Here is a 17367-nt window from a genome sequence, read left to right as displayed (position 1 = left end):
CCTGTGTAACTGGGTGTGCATGCTCATGTGTTTTTACATGTGCTGACATGTGAGTGAAGGGAGGACGGAGCTCCTGGCCATTCTCTTTGAGAGAGACTGAGCATCTCTGGCTCTCCTTGCAAAGGCTGGAAGGGATCAGCCTGAAAGCATGGCCCATGTCTGCCTTTCTCTCCTTTTGCTCTCTCCTTTCCCTCTCCTCTCCTTCTTGGCTTCTGATCCCCTTTGGTCTACCCAGGCCAGCCTAGGGGGGGACCTGCTGCACCCCTCCCTACTCAGTGCAAGCTGAGGGATGCCCTGCAGGAATGCTGCTACAACCAAAGGGCACCAAATCTCAGCTGTGCCTGGTGCTCTCTCCACAGTGACACTCCACTGCGAGTGACTTCCTTTTTGTCCCTTGTGTCATGAAAGTTCTGCTGCCACAGAACCAGCCTCTTTCTCTGTGCTGTCCTTCCCTCTGTGGACACTCTCCCAAGCGCCCAGTGAGCAAGGTGTTAGTCCAGGGTGATCAGAGTGGAGGCAAGAGGGGATTCTTCACCATTTGCAGAGGAAGGGGAGGGTGGGACACAGGGCTGTGGGCCCCTTTAAGGCACTGTTCCTGGGAGCTGAGGAAGGCTGCTCCAGAGCCAGCGGCCTGCCTTGCTTTGTCTCTCCCTAGAAATGCCCTCTTGAGCATGTCCTGTGGCTGGGGAGCCTGATCAGTGGTGTCCTTGAGTGAGCAGCCTGGGGACTGCAGCAGGCCATTGTGGGGCTCGCAGCCTCCTCTTGGGGATGGATGTTCCTCCTAGTCTGCACGGAGCTCTGCTGGGAGGCAGAAGATGGCCTTGCAGGCCAGCACAATTTCCTGTGCAGAGGGCAGAGGGAAGCAGGAGAGAGGCACGGCAGGGAGAGAGGCTGGGGCTGCTGCCTAAGTGTCCAAAGCGGGGCCAGGAGCTTTCCAAATTACTGCTTTTACCCACAGAGGGGTTGGGAAGCGTCATCCCCCTGTGGAAGGGGACCTACCAAACTGCTGCAGGAAAGTTCTGGACTTGCTGAAACGCCTCTGCCCAAGGCCTTGCTCAGGGGTTGGTTTGGCAGCACAGACTCGACCCACTCTCTGGCCCCGCACATCTTCAAACTCCTCACAAGCAAAGCCCAAGAGGGGAGGGAGGAAAAGCTACTGAGAGGGGAGGCAAATAGTTCCACACAGACATGTGAACTGAAATGCTGATACATTGATATAAATTCTCCTTTTCCTCTCAGCTGCTAATTAGGGTGGGGGGTTTTGGCTTTTGAAGAGAATGCATTTACCTGCAAAGGACCCAGGGAGCAACTTCATTAGTTCAACCTCATTTCTGCGTGCAGACCTCAGCATTTGCAGCCTGCAGGAAGCTGGGCTGGTAGCAGACACACAATCCTCTGCTGCGGCATTGCTTCTCGCATAGGAGCTGGGGGTGGGGGGGCTGGTTCCAGATGCCCAGGTCTCCCTGAAGGAGATGACAAAGGCCACCAGGGAGATTGTCATGCACTCTTTGTTTCTACCAGTGGGGTAGAGGAGGCACCTGCTGATACGAGGCTGAGGCTGGGGCTGTCTCCCCAGACAGCACAGGGGAATGAGGGCCCGTGGATGCCCCATGCTGGGAGCTGCCTGGGTCGACCTTCTCTTTGTCTGCATTTGTTTTCTGTTATCATCATACCTGCAGATAGGAGAACAAGGTACAGCATCTCTTTACATCAACTGCCATGGCTGAAGTTCAAGAGGGAAATAACACAATGCAACCAGTTTTAAGGTGTCTCTGTCTCGAGACAAGAGAAACCCCGTTGCTGTTGGGGAGGGTGGATGTGCCGCCTGTTCTTCATAGTGGTCAAGATGAACAAATCACTAATATGGAAATGCAATGGCTCACGTATGTGCAGCTTGTACTTTACCAGACAGCAGAGCTTTCCCTGCATGTTTACATCCCTGACAGTAAGAAGACTGCACCTTCACGTGGTGTGCTACAGGAACATTTAAGACCCTGCCTGCATAAACTGATGTCTGGAATGGAAGAGGAAACATTACGTCAGGGATAGCAGAGTTTCCTCAAGCCTGAGGATATCAAAACACCAGACAGAATCCAGTCAGTGAGAGGGAAGAAGCTTCATGAGCACAGCCTCGCTTCTCATGCCCAGCCTCAGCATCTGCACTGAAGGGGAAATTCAAACTGTAACTGCTCAGTAATGGTACTTTGTGACCAAGGAATGACCTGTCATGGAGGGCAAGAAGGCCCAACTTCGGAAGGGCTAAGGTGCCCCATGCAACCGCTCAGAGGATTGGTGCTGGTGCCAGTGTATATAAGGAATCTGCTTGTGATGCATCTTTGCAGATCCCTTCTAGAACCACTTATGGTGGTAGGACTCGGCCCAAGGCTTTGTTCATTAATTATTTTTTTGACTGTTTAATCACAAACGTGTGTTTAATTCGCCTCAAGGGGGTAACAAAAAAATTCCCCTACAGCTGCTTGCTGCAAGTCTGGCTTGTCCCAGACACACAGTCCCCGGCTGCCGTGGGAGCTCATCACTGCGACACCGCTCCCTCTGTAGGAGCTGCGGATGAGCATAGATCCCTCTAACTCCCCTGAGGAGACTGCAAGGAGCCCAGGGGGTTGTAAGGCTTCATTTGTGTGCTGGTCTCTTTGCTTATTGGTTAGGAGCACGGAGAGCGCCTGGGCGTTTGGCAGCCAGGCCTGTTCTGTGTGGTTTGCTCTGCCCCTCAGGCACAGGCTTTGCACTTGGACTGGCTGCACATCTGGAGATAACCCCATGGCTTGACTCAAATCCAGCTGAATTCTTTACTAATTGAAGAGAGCTAACAAGCCCACAAACCTCTGTCACAATGCCCTCCAGGGGCCTCTGGGTGGGGCTGGTCGGTGCTTGATGTCCCTAATTAGTCATGGGCTTGCAGGAATTTACTAACACTGAGTCTGAGGGGCTGAGAGCAAGCCCCTGGCATCCTGGATCCCAGCAGGCTCTGCCCTACAAGTCAGAGTCAGCCATCTCCAGAGCCACTGACACTGGCCCCTTTCAGAAAGAGGATCTTGCCCTGCAGAGCTCTGGGTGCACAGGGGAAGCAGCACTGACAGGGGAGAGCTGAGGGCCCCTTCCCTCAAGCACAGCCTTGCACCACAGACACACCCCTTCCCTCCCCTGGCACAGCCAAGGAAGCTCCCTGCAGCAGGGTGTCTTGCACAGCACAGAGGTACAAGGCACTGTCAGAGACCTCGACTTCCTCCAGCTGCAGGAGGCTGTATTTCCCTGTGGTGTTCAGCAGCGTGGTGAAATGGCCATTCTGCTTGGAGCCAGCTGCTGCCTGATATGAGACCAGCTGTGGGGCTTGTCCTTTCCTCTGCTGGTACCAGAGCAAGGCATAAAAGTTGGAGGTTTGGTATGTGCAGGTTGTCTGGAAGGTGTGTCTCTGCTTCACTGTGACTTGTCCTTCTTGCTGGGTGACGGTGGTCTGCCCCATGGCGCCTGGAAGAAAGTGAAGGTCAGCAGCTCGGCAGGGAAGGACTCTGGGAAGTAAACCAGGAGTGGGTACAAAACCCTGTTGAAGAAGGCTCCCTGTCCTTTGCCCTGCAGGAAATTCCTGAGGCCTGCGGACAGCCAGGAGGAGAGTAGTTTTGGGCAGGAGCTCAGAGCTCTGAGCACAGCATGGACCCTGAGGAGAGCTGTGCTGTGTCCCTGCTCCTGCTCCTACTGCCCAGAGGAGCAGGGAACAGCCTGTCATGCCTGACCTTTGTGTGCTGGGACCAGCACCCCTCCAGCAGGTGGAGGGGCCCATGGAGCTATGGCAAAAAGATTCATCCTGCTTCCCCACCCCTGTCACCTCTGATGGCTCCTAGCTCCCTGAGTACATGCAATGCTGAGCTTGAAAACAAGGAGCCCTGGCTGTGTTGACAACCAGGATTAAACTGGAAGCCACGGCAGGTATGTGCCAGCCAGGAGGCAGAATGGGACACCCTATTAATGTCAATGGGATGAGAGCTTTGAAGTCCCTGGGGCAGCTTTGACAAGATCTGCTAATTTGCGTTGGCCAGGCGGAAACAGGAAACAGAGGAACCCCTCTGCAGTAGGGCTGCAGAGACAGCTGAGATCTCCTATGGTGACCTCAGGTGGATCAGAAGAATGAAGTAGAGAGAGATGGATTGAAGGGGAGAGAAAAGATGGAGAAGGGCTCTGAGGTATCTCTTCTCTCTGCTTTCCAGCAGTAAGAGCATCTTGAGAGAACCAGTGCAAAACCACAAATGGGAGGCAGCATTTCCCAATGTTTTCCTGTAATTCAACAGTATTTTCCCATACGGACCTGACAAGGCTGGTGAAGGTTTCCACAGGTGAAGAAGCACTATGTGTTGATGAAAAGCCAGGACTTACCCAGCAGTTGCCCCAGGAAAGCCGTGAGGACGAGATAGCCGAGGTGCATGTCGAGACCGACCTGCCTGTTGGCTGAGTGAGAGAGAGTCAGAAAACCACCTCCCAGCCCCGAGATAACAGAGCTGCCGGAAACGACTCTGTTGGGGGAGCGGAGGAAGAAGCGGGGAAGAGAAGTGATCTGTTCTTCCTGTGCCTGAAATGCTCCTTCGGGGTTTCTCCCTCCTCCAGCAGCAACACCTGTGGCTCCCTCAGGGGCCCTGGGGGCCCCAGTCGTGGGAAGGGGCTGTTCCCGGTCAGCTCGCAGTGGAGCCCTCACCTCCCCAGCTAGAATCGCCTGCTCTTCTGCACACCCACTGCTGGGCCATTTGGGAGGTCAGGGGTTTCCTCCCCACTGAGGTTTCACATCTTCCTCTGGGGTCCTCAGCTCTCTGGGGACACTGCTATTTCTTCTAGGAACAGAAGTCTCCTCTATTTCTCTCACTTCTCCCCTTTCTTTCCTCACCTGCCTGGGAACAAGGCCTCTCCCCCAAATCCCCCAAAATAGGAGATGAACCCTGCCGTGCAGCAGCCCAGGAGTGCTGGCTGTGTCGTCTTCTGCTGGAATAACCGACAGTGCGAGAGAGGAACCTGGCAGCAGTGCTGCTGTTAGATGCCACAAACGCAGAGATGACAAGGACAACCTACTCCTACTCCAGTGGAAAGGGTGAGGGGTGCTGTGCTGAGCTGTGTGTATCACTTGGCAAACTTGGCAACGTTGCCAAAAACACATCCTTGTCTTAATCAAGGGTGAAGTATCACGCTTTCGTATAATTGTCCTTTTGCTCAACAGTAGAAATTAGGAGCGGTTTCTTTCTAAGAAAATCCTGTGAAAACTCTAAAGACGACAATGCCAGTGAACCTCAGCATGGGCAGGATTTGCACTATGAGCTAAACCCCAGGTCAAGCTCCACCTCATGCTCCATGACTCAGGGTTTCCAGCGTCTGAAGGGGCATAACGTCACCTGTGCTATCCCCTTTACCTTCTTGTGTTATCTCCAATTAATGGTATTTTAATGAACACTCTGTGGAGCCAGAGTCCCATTCTCACTGGGATCTATCTACACCCATGCTCCACCCTCATGGTTAAAAAACCCCACAATTCCAAACTTCTACTAGGAATTTCCCCTGTTCCAGAATGTGTCCATTGCCTTTTGCTCTATCCTTGCGCTCAAGAAGAGTTTGGCTGCATCTGGCTCTTCATCCTCCAGTCAAGTGTTAGAAGCATCAACACTCTCTCTTAAGCTTCTCTTTTAAAGGCTGAAGAAGGCTGGTTCTCTTCACCTCTCTTTGTATCTCATGTTACAGAAACACACAATTGTTAAATTTGGAAGGGACCTCTGGAGGTCAGCGGGTCCAAACCCTGCCTCAGGAAGGGTGACCTAGAGCTGGTTGCAAAGGACCATGTCCAGATGGATTTTGAGAACCTCCAAGGATGGGCACTCCACAACCTCCCTGGGCATCCTGTGCCAGTGCTCCCTCACCCTCCCAGTGAAAAAGGGTTTCCTGGTGTTCAGACAGAGCCTCCTTTGTTTCAGTTTGTGCCAAATGCCTCTTGGCCTGTCACTGGACACCATGGGGAAGAGCCTGGCTCCACCTTCTTCACAGCCTCCCTCCAGATATTTGCACACATTGATGAGATCTCCCCTGAGACTTCTCTTCTCTGTGCTGGACAGTCCCAGCTCACTCAGCCTGTCTCAGACTTTAGAGACGGCTTTTCCTCCCACTCACTGGCTAGGCCAAATTGAAATGTTATAGCTAATGCCACATATGCACTCATGCACATCGGGTTTAGTTCACGAAGAAAAACTAGAAACACACTGAGGTCCCTCCAGTCACTGGTCCTTTGACCCCTCACACATACACGTGCAATGTGGTCCCTTCCAGTTGTTCACAGCAAGAGGTGTGACCCCATTCTTCCTTCTCCAGTTGCGGGCACCCAGACTTGCCTTACACCCCAGTCCCTCCAGCTGCTGGCACAAAGACCGATAGGTCCTGTGATCAGAGGCCTCTTCCCCAGTTCCTGGAACTTAGATCTTGCTACAAACACCCTGGTCAATCCAGTTACTGGCAGCCAGGACTAAAATCCCTGTGGCCAATCCTTTTTTCCCAGTTTTTTTCCCCGTCTCTCCTGTTACTGGCACTCAGACCTTGCAGCACTCACACATGGGAAAGGAAGTGAAGTTATACTGAAGGGTGGTTAAGAAAGTATATAATAAGAACGCAGTGGGGGCGGTAGTGATCAGGCACAGGGCTCACCCCAACAAGTGCACTGGCCAGACTCTGCTTATGTGCAGGTGGCTCCTGTCATCCTTCCTCCTCTCTATTGCCTCCCCTTGCTGCTCCCCATTCCTCTTTTTCCCCCACCTTTGACCCTGCCCCTAAGCATTCCTTAGTAAGCGTTGCCTAGTCCTGCAGGCCCCCTCTCAAATATCCATAACCCTCATGTTCCTCCTGTCACTTCTTGTCACTTACAAAGCTCAGCCTGACCCACTTCAGAGCCACACCCATAGTTTCCTCATGGCCCATCAATTAGAGGCTGCAGAGCTCTGCTCTCCCTCCTTGTCTCCCTTATCACTTACTCAGAGACTGCTGTCATTGTGTGCTTTGTTTATCACTTTCCCTTTTACTTCTTCTCCCCTTTGAAAGGAAAAGGGACTTGATCTGACAGCCTTAGTGAAGCAGCCACTCTCACCTTCCACATGCCCTGACAGTGGCCTCTGCTCAAGTTCCTCAGGTGAGCAATTTCCTCAACGTGATGAAAGGCTCCTGTCCCCAGAGAAAACTGGGTCTCTTGAGTCAAGGCTCTGGGGGCAAACCCCATGTTGAGCTCAGCCTTTCAAGTGTCTCCCTGCAACGCCTGCAGCAATACTAAGCCATGGCAGTCACTTTTCAGGACACCTGAGAAGTTACAAACATGAAGGAAAGGGGAAAGACTGGCCAAATGAGCAACCAGTGTCAGAAGTAAGGCAAGTATAGAAAAGCACTCAGGTCACTTGAAATGTCATTCTGGAAGCAGCTGCTTTGCACCCCCAAATTCCAACATATTTATTGTTTGACCTCCCAGATGTCCTGCATTTCCTGCAAGATCCTGAAACCTCTCACAGGTCTTTGGAAACATCCCAGCATGAAAACAGACCTGAATTCTACCTCCAGGTGGGATCCAAATGTTATCATTCTTACCCCATCCAGGTGGGAATGGGGCTTCCCATCCACCTTCCAGTACCTCACAGAGACATTTTTCTCCAGGGACAGAGACTGAGCTTTCTTTGTCACCTCTGAAGGCCTCGCTGCAAACATCCCCTGTCATGGCCTACTGAGCTGACATCACTCCATTAATTGGAACATGTTGGCCTGCCACCATGGCTGCTTTTTCAGCTTACACCACAGGTGCTCTCCAGGGCCAGCTCTTTGCTTTCCAAAACAGACTTAGCATAACGAGAGACGTGTGCACAGAGGGACAAACTAGATCCCAAAAATGCACATCCCAGAAATGCAGCCACCAGCAGTTTTCTGCTGGGCAGAGAACCCACAGGGACTCAGGGACACGGGGACACCCCCCACAGAAGCACTGGTGAGTCCCCACAGCTGGAGGAGAGACGTGAAAAGTAGGGGGACAGCTCAAGGGGTTGAACAGAGAATCTTGTCCTGTGCCTGGCTGATGGTTCTTGCTCACACGTTGAGGCTTTTGCTGATCCCCAAGGTGCAGGGCTAGGAGGACATCTTCCTTCCTTAGGCTTCTTTGGCTAGGAGGTAAAGCCACAGGAGCAGTCATGTCTCCTACCAAGAGCCCCCTTCTCCAAAAATGGTCACTGATGGACGCTGAGGGAAGAGTCAGAGCTGGACAAGCAGCTGGGATACTTCTCCTGAATACTCACTGCTGTGTCCCGCTCAGTTTCAGCGGCTCAGGGGTGTTCCTGAGTCTGCTGTGGCAATGTGCCCTGCTGGCAAGGAAGGCCAGCAGCACCCTGAGCTGCAGTAGGAAGAGTGTTGCCAGCAGGACAAGGGACCTGATCCTTCCTCTCTACTCAGCGCTGGTGAGGCCATGTCTGGAGTGCTGGCTCCAGTTCTGGGCTCCCCAGTACAAGAAAGATGTCAGAACGAGCCCAGCAGGGACTGGAGCATCTTTCCTATGAGGATCGGCTGAGAGGCAGGCAGTGTTCAGCCTGGGGAAGAGAAGGCTCTTTGGGGATCTTGTCAATGTGTGTAAATAGCTGATGGGAGGGAATGAAGAGTCTTCTGAGTCAGGCGGGCTTGGGACTCCACACCTCTGCCACGAGGAGGCTCTGTAGGGAGAGAAATTAAAGTTGTTAAAGTGCTCAGCCCAAGGAAGGACACCAAACTGTGACTCTTACTGCATTCCAGGTTTGCAGGGGCTAAAGGGAGGTTGTTCAGTGTTGGGAGGTTCATGTTTGGGCAGTCAGGCCACAGCTGGGCTTCTCCCAGCCCTCCAAGTCAGAAGGTGCTGGAGCATCCTCTCAGGCAGACATACCCTGGTGTAGAAGCGCTGCCTCTCAGCTCCAGGTCTCATTGCCAAAGGGGCCTGGGGCACCTGAAGGTTCCTGTAGGAGCCTGAAGGAAGAGCTCAAGCCGCCTGCTGTCAGGCAATAGGAGGCTGCAGGCTGTTCTCCTGCTTTTTCATAGTATCAATTAAATCATTTTCCAATCATTCAGGTTGGAAAAGACCTCTAAGGTCATCGAGTCCAACCGTCAACCCAACACCACCATGCCCACTAAACCATGTTCCTAAGCGCCTCATCTACAGGTCTTTTAAATACTTTTAAATCTTTTAAATACCTCCAGGGATGGTGACTCAGCCACTTCCCCGGGCAGCCTGTTCCAATGTTTAACCACTCTTTCAGTAAAGAAATATTTCCTTATGTCCAAGGAGGACATATTGCTCCTCCTGGAGATCACAACCAGCCCAACCAGCCCCCAGCAAGGGAGGAGTGTCCATGGTGAACTACTTCTGCCATCCAGTGCCCAACCACAGGCAGGGGCCTGCACCCACCTCTCTCAGGGATGGAGACAGGCCTCGTTGCAGCCTCTGATATGCTCCTTGTCCCTCGGTAGTATCTGAAAAGAGGTAGAACCACAAACAGCCAAAAGCACCTAGACCCAGGTGTCTGACTCCCTGTCCCTACAGGGGTTTTCTCTCTCTTCTCCCCAGGCCAAGGATGAGGCCCTTCAAGGGAAACGTCTCTGGGAACAGCACCTGCTGTAATCATCCCACCCAGAGTCAGACACACCGCTTCTCTTTGGCAGGAGGACATCCAGCGCAACCCTCTTCTTCACAGACATCTGCTCCCTATTCCTTCAGGTATCACGATCATCCCCTTTGTCTGGGGATGGCACCTGGCAGAAGGGTGAGAAGAGAGCATCACCTTATAAACTCAGCGGGGTTTCTGCCCACAAGGGGATCGGACTCCTCACAGGAGGCAGTGGAAAAGTCTTTCTGGATTGTGCAAGATGTGGGATGTTTAGGGGAAGGAGCAGAGACAAGGAAAGGGAAGGATCAAGGCAGTTTGGCCTACAGCAAGCATGGGAAGACAGATGGAGACAGGGATGAGAGGGGCCGATCCCATGTGAACATGTGACTGATCCATGTGTTCGCCTGGCCATGCTGTTGTTCTGCCTGGTTTGTCCACCTGCCAGTAGTTCCCTGGAAACACAGTTATGAAGTCCAGCTGGGACAGGGAGCAGGGCTGATCCTTCACTCTGTGCCTCTGAAGCCTCTGACCATGGGCTTTGAACCACTGTGTCAGCTACTCGAGCCACACAGAGTTCCCCGGGGACTGGCTGGAGCCCGCAGCCTCTTCCCAGAGGCCTCCTTCCAGCTCTCACTCACCCAGACCTCCAGCCCCTCAGGGCAACTCCGCAAATCTGTTTCTGACTCACTCATCAAGTAGGAACCTGGCATCCCTTGAGGCCGCCGTCAGTGTGTCCGGTCCACGCTTTTACCCTCTCTCCTGGGCCTCAACTCCAAAGGCTCTGAATCCTGTAAAACAAGCTCATGGTCTCAACACTGAGGCACTGTGGGGAGCGCTTGAAGGTGCCCATGACCTCGACAACTCCTTCTCCTGTTGCTGTGGAGCTTGAACTCCTGACTCCATGTGATGACTTTCTAATGCTAGCAGGAATGTTTTGAAAGCCTGTAGCTGGAGGATGCAGTTTCTAAGAGTACATCGAGCTTTTAGAAAGTATCAAAATGCGAAATCCCTTCTGGTTGTTCTTTTCTAAGGACAGTCTTGCATTCACAACTTAGCACTGGAGTCCCTGTGTTTACAGAGCAGAGGAAAGCACCTGCTCAGGCTTCCCTTGGCTATCCTAGTGGGGAAAGGCAAAAGCCCGAGAAGAGGCCCCGTTTGTTCCATGGCAGCAGTGGCCGGTCCCTGCGGCAGGAGCGAGGGCTGCCCGTGGGCAGGAGTTTCTCTGCTGCCCGCCTCCCGGTGCTGCAACCGCTCCTTCCCGGGCACGGCCGGGCACCGCCACCGCTCCCGTCGCGATTCCTGCCCTGCTGCCGCCGCCACTGTGGCGGGGGATTTCAGTCTGCCTCCCGGTGGGAGTGCGGGGGTGATCGGGGGGGGAGGGGCGGGAGAAGGTTTCTGCCCGGTGGGCAGCTCCGGAGCCGCGTCGGGGGGACCTCCCGGGGCTGCGGGGCCTCGGTGGGCCCGGTGCCGGTGCCAGTACCGATGCCGGTGCCGGTGCCAGGGTCGATGCTGAAGGCGGTGCCGGTGCCGGTGGGGCGGGGGAACCGCCCCGCGGGCCGGGGCCGGGCGGGGCCGGGCGGGGCCGGGCGGGGCGAGGCGGCCCCGGCGGGCCGAGCGGCAGCGCCCCCTGGCGGGCCCGGCCGGGGCTGTCCCCCCGCCCCCGACACACGCGCCCGGCCCCGCCCGCGGCGGTTCGTGCCCGGCCGCAGCCCCGGCTCCTCTCCCCGTGTCTCCCAGGGCGCAGTAATACACCGCCGCGTCCCCGCGCCGGGGCCGGGCGAGCCGCAGGGCGCTGGACCGGCGGTCTGCCGCCACCGACAGCCGCCCCGGAGGGTCCTGCAGATCTTTGGACTGTTTAAGACTGAACACGATGAATGCGGGGCCTCGGCCCGGGAGCTGACGGTACCAGTAGATGTAGTCGGTGATCTGTATGTTGGGGTGCGAGCAGTTGATGCTGATGCCGGTGCCCTCAGTGGTCTCTGCCGACGGCTCCTGCTGCACCTGGGCTCTGACTGCAGCCACTGCCAAGAAAGGAGAAAGAAGGGCCAAAGATCACCAATGGTCGCCCAGCTCTGGTGGCTCTTTCCCCAGAAATCATTAGAAAGAGTGGCAGTGAGACAGAGCCAGACCGGAACAAATGGGGACAATGTGCTTGTCGACAGGGATGGAGAGTGATCCTGGTGTGGGTCTGTGAAGCGAGGAGAGAATTCTGGGAGGGAATTTGAAATTGATGCAGGCAGAGATAGACTGAAAGTCAGGTACACGGATGGATGGATGGCAAGAGGGAGAGGGGACAGGAGAGTTGGGTGCGTTACAGTGAAGGATGGAGGGCTGAATTCAGAGGAAGAATAAATGCTGAATGCACAGGGCGATGAGTGGATGTATGGCACGGTGTAGCAAAGCAAACTTGTGCCTACAGATATGAAGGAAGCAGAGGGAGAGATGAGAGAGGGCTCTCAGAGTAGGAAGAAGGCTTAGGGATGGTAGATGCACGGAGAGATGGGTCAAAAGGTGGGTGGATGAATGGATAAAGAGCAGAGAGGGAGAGGAGGTGTTAGAGTGAAGGACAGAGGGCTGTATTCAGGGCAGTAAGAACTGCGGAATGCACAGGGGAAGGAGAGGGTGCATGGGAAGAGAGGCGTGAATGCAAGCGGGCTCGTACCAACAGGGATGGTGAAGTAAGAGGGAGAATAGGAAGAGAGGACTCGGAGGGTTCGGAAAGGGGGACGAGAGATGGCAGAGAGGCAGGGAGGGGGAAAGATGCCTTGATGAACGAGAGGGAAGAGCTGGCGCTGGGCTCCCCGGGGAAGACCCCGGGCCCAGCCCCGGCCCCCGCCGCCAGCCCCGCGCACCCAGGAGCACCGCGGCCAGCCCCGCCAGCCCTGCGCCCCGGCACCGCCGCATGCCGCCGCTCCGCCGCCCGCGCCTCGCTGCCCCCCGCCAGCCCCGGCTCTCTGCTCCGGCACCGCCGCCTCCTCTCCGCCGCCTCCTCTCCTCTCCTCTCCGCCGCCGCCAGCTCCGCCGCGGGGCGGAGCCCTGCGCCGGCGCCGCTCCGGGTCTCGCCCGGGCTAAGAGTGCTCGGTGGCTCTCCAGGGCCACAAGCTGCTGTCCTGGGAAGTGGACTGTTCCCCTCCTCCAGCCAGGGCTCCCCAGCAAGAACAAGCGTGCACAGTGCCCGCTGCAGCCGGGGACAGCTGCAGGGCCCTGACCCAGGAGATGGACCAGCTTCCCATGGCTGTCTCCCAGCTCAGGGGCTGGAAACAGCAGCCACTGATTCCCTGCGGATGGCAGGGAGGAGGCTGAGAGCCTCCCTTCAGCTGCCCCTCCGCAGTCCCAGCACAATGGCTAAGAGTTGTGCTGTGGCAGAGGGGGCATGAGGGCACATGTGCCCGTGGGCGTGCAGGGGTCAGGGAGGGCCGGGAAACGGGGGGAATCCCAGAGTCAGAATGTAGGTGAGAAGGGACCTCCAGAGGTCATCTAGATCACCCCTCTGCTCGGAACAGATCCCATTAGACCAGGTTGCTCAAAGTCACATACAGTCCATCCTTGAACACCTTCCAGGATGGAGATTGCACAACCTCCCTGGGAAACACGTTTCTTTTCTCACTATGTCTTCTAGCTTATTGCTTAATCAGAACTCCTCGTGTCCTGTCTCCTGGGCACTTCCAGAGACTAGGTCCATCTTCTCTGTCACCTCTGAAAAAGCAGCTGTGGAAAGCAAGAAGGTCTCCCCTGAGCCTTCTCTTCTCCAAGATGGGCAGGCCCAGTTCTCTCACACTCTCCTCGCACATCATGTTTGTCAGCCCCCTAATCGACTTGGTGGCCTTTGTTGGACTCCCTTCAGTATGTCGATACTTTTCTTGGAGCAGGGAGCCCCAGCCTGGACGCAGTACTCCAGGTATGGTCTCACAAGGGCCAGAGGGGCAGGGTCACTTTCCTGGACCTGCTGGCAACACTTTGACTAACGCAGCTCAAGATGCAGTTGACCGTCTTTGCTGCAAGGGCACACTGCTGTCTCATGTTCAGCTGGGTGTCTCCTAAAACCACACATCCTTTTCTGTGGATCTGCTTCCTAGGCAGCCAGCCCCCAGCCTGCGTGACTGCATGGGCTGGTTCCTCCATCAGATGCAAAACCTTGCCCTTACTCTTTTTGGCCTTCAGGAGGTTCCAGTCAGCCCATTTTCCCAGCCTGTCCAGGTCCTCTGAACAGGAGCCGTGTGCGACAGTTCCGGCCCGTTCCCCTCGCTGGGTGTTATCCAGAGACTTGCTGGGAGTTCCCCACTGCCCAGTACTCATGGCGTTCATGAAAACATCAAACAGTATTGGTCCTACTGCTGATCCCTACTCCTAGACCCCACTAATACGTGTCAGCCATCTGGGCTTTGGACCAAGGTCAGAACTCTCTGAGCCTGGTAGTCCAGCCAGTTTTCCACCCACCTTATCACTGAAGCCATTTGTCACTGATTTGGTCATAAAGGAAGTATGAGAGAGGCTGTCAAAGGTCTTGCTAAACTCTAGATACACACCTCCCCTTCCCTTCTCCACGGTGCCTGTTACCTCATGAGAAAGCAATGAGGTTGGCCTCAGCTCAAAAGTGGATCCATGAAGAGGGAAATCAGCCCTGGCTGAGCTCTCCCAGAAGAGCTCCCTGGCAGCGTTGTCACCGAAGGTCACTAAAGAGAAGAGGGGAAGGCCTCGGCTGCACTGTCTCCAAGGTCAGCCTGAGCCCGGGCAGACAGAGATTCAGGAGGGGAGATGGTCTCAGGAACTTTACACACCGTGGACAGGCCTTGTCAGAAAGAGGGTCTGTTCTGGTCATGGCTGTGGGACAGCAGCAGGCTTTGGGGGATGTGGTCCTGAATCCAACATCCCTTCGCTCCCAGGGACAGTTGCTGGGCACTCAGACTGATATTCCAATGCAGGGCATGAAGGTGTTTGTGGGCTGAAGTCCAAAGCAGTCGTCAGCTCTTTGTCTTTCCTGTGCAAGCCACAGGGTCTGTCCTTCCACTCACAGCACAGTGACGTCAGGCTCCATGTCCCTTTTAAACAGCCCCAACAGAGTGACCCAGTACCTGTTCGGTCCAAGGTCTCAGCCCCTGCCCGACATGACACCAGGTTGATGGGCTGCACAAGTACATTTGGCATTGACATGGACATGAGATGGGGATGTGTCCCACCCCAGACACCACCGACACTGCATTGGAAGCAGATCCACTCAGGGATGGCCAGCACATGGTCAGCAGGATTCCTCAGCCTTTCTCCCTGCCCATAAAGCCATCCCCATCCTTTTGAACTCTCTAGCACTGGGGAGAGCAGCTGTGTCCTGGCCTGGAGAGGCAGGCAGGGGGGACTGCCAGCCATGCTGAGGCACTCCCAATGTTGTTACACTGAATTCAGCTAAGGATCCAAGCTGGAGTGAAACCATCCTTGCTGGGGCCTGAACTTGGCAGCAGTGGAGTGTGAGCTTTGGAGGGGCAGGAAAAGGAGGGCTCAGGAGACAGGGGCTGCATTTCAGTGCCCCTTCCCTGGACAGATCTCTAGCAGGCTGGTGCCATCACCGTTGGGCTGCGCTCAGGCTCCTTCTGACCCTGGGAACCTGCTGCCCTGTCGTGCTCATGGAGAGAGCAGTGGAGAGTGTCTCTCTGCCATGAGCAGCACATTCCCTTGTGATGAGTGACACACAAGGACACACACACACAGGCTCATGCACACCCGCATGGAATTATGCACAAATTTGTGCTCCCACGTGCATTCACACAAACCTGGCTGCTTACAAGTACAAACAAGACAGGAACACACATAGGATCACAATGAACCGTGGACTCTGCTGAGGACTCCTGAGGACTGGGCAGTGTTAGGCAGTGTTAGCTTCTTCCTGAGAAGAACACTTCAAACAGCCCCAACAGAGTGACCCAGGCTAAAGTCACTTGCCTGCCCTGGACCTGCCCACACTGCTGCATTCCTGCCCAAGAAATCCCAGGGCCTTTCATCCCAGTGCTCAGAAGAAGCCTTCATTGAGGAATGGGCATGGCACAAACCTGGACATGAAAAGGCAGCAGTGCAGGAAAGCAAAGCACAGCCGATATCATTAGCTGTGATGGTTTGCATTCAAGATGAGCTTGTCAGAAAATTGTTACCTCTGCAAAGGGTGCCTCTGGTCCTGCAGCAATGAAGGGCAGGTATAAAAGCCAGCTCAAGTCCCTGCTCTTCCATCCACTTCTCTTGCCTCCTTCTCCTTGAGAGCCAGGTGAGTCTGAAGCCCCTTCTCCTCTTTCAAAGTGAAGTCTTGACTTGATGGACATCTCAGCTGATACTGGCTCTGGCCTGTCCTGTGGTTTGGATCGTCTTGTCATGAGAGAGGGAAGTGGTGAGAAGGTCTGCTTAGAGAGAGGGTGGGAGGTGACAGAGGGGGCTTTTGGATTACGAATTCAGAGAGAGCCTCCCTGTGCCAGGCTACTCTTTGTAGGGCAATGAAGACTGTGTGGCTCCTGGCACACCTTCCAGCTCCCCACTTCAGTAGTGGCCTTGTCTCCTTTGTGACAGGGTAACAAGGCTGCTCCTCACGCACCCCTGAGCTCTCTTTCCTCCCTGTCCTCTCTCCCAGGTGCACCTGCAGCCCAGAGACATGTCCTGCTACAACCAGTGCCTGCCATGCCGGCCCTGCGGCCCCACCCCACTGGCCAACAGCTGCAATGAGCCCTGTGCCAGGCAGTGCCAGAACTCTACTGTCATCATCCAGCCCCCTCCCGTGGTGGTGACCCTGCCCGGCCCCGTCCTCAGCTCCTTCCCACAGAACACCGTTGTGGGCTCCTCCACCTCCGCTGCTGTTGGCAGCATCCTCAGCTGTGACGGAGTGCCCATCACCTCTGGGTGCTGTGACCTCTCTGGCATTTCCAGCCGCTCCTGTGGCAGAAGGTGCCTCCCCTGCTAAAGACGCTGGGCAAGCCCCAGGGAGACACCTTGAGGAACTCAGAACACGGTGCTGGGCAGAGGATCGATCTTCTGGGTTTTGTTTTCAGCATAGCTGACCGACCTTGCCTTTCTCTCCCTTTTCTTTGTTTGCTTTGGTTCCCCTTGGCAGCAAGCTCCCACCAAGGCTAGCCTGGTGGGGCCCATCTCCCTCTATGGGGCAGGCAGACAGACATCATGCAGGAACTTCTCCACGGCCAAGGAGCGCAGACTCTCGGTTGCCCCCAGGGCTCCCTGCACTGCTGTCCTCCACTCAGAGTGACTTTGTTTCCCTCTTTTGACTCATTAAAGTTCTGCTGCATTCAAGCCTGGCCTCCATGTGGTCCTTCCCTCTGTGGGCACTCCCCAAGCTGCCAAAGGAGAAGGGTGTTGCTGAGGGGTGGAAGGGGGTGAGGGCACAAGGAGACCCCTCTCCATTCACAGAGGAATGGGAGGTTTTCACACCCTGCTGTGGCTCCTCTTTTGGGCACCATCCCTTGGAGCTGAGGAAGACATCCCTGGCTGCTCTGCTGCCAGTGACCATCAGGCCTTGCCTTGCTGTGTGTCTGCCCACAAATGCCCAGAAAGGCAGGAGGCCCTGAGGGGTCAGCAGCCCTTTGAGCTCTCAAGGAAGGATGTTCCTCTTGCAATGGCCAGAGCTGCGCTGGGGTGGCAGGGGTGGCTCTAAGGTTCCGGGAGATGATTCGCTTTGCAGAATGGCAAGAGTGGTAATGCAAGGAACAGCCCTTGGGATGGCCCATAGCTGCTACTCCACCTTCCTCTCCCA

At 55.3% G+C, this 17367-nt stretch overlaps 1 pseudogene; it reads left to right on the top strand.

The window, feature by feature from the left end:
• The first annotated feature begins 16257 nt into the window (after nt 1-16257).
• LOC143169537 (feather keratin Cos2-3 pseudogene) lies at nt 16258-16563 on the top strand (annotated as a pseudogene).
• The last annotated feature ends 804 nt before the right edge of the window (nt 16564-17367 follow it).

The sequence above is a fragment of the Aptenodytes patagonicus genome, chromosome 20 (assembly GCF_965638725.1).
Source record: "Aptenodytes patagonicus chromosome 20, bAptPat1.pri.cur, whole genome shotgun sequence".
NCBI classification, from domain to species: domain Eukaryota; kingdom Metazoa; phylum Chordata; class Aves; order Sphenisciformes; family Spheniscidae; genus Aptenodytes; species Aptenodytes patagonicus.
The sequence above is the reverse complement of the archived record's forward strand: the minus strand, read 5'-3'. Positions and strand labels throughout refer to the sequence as shown.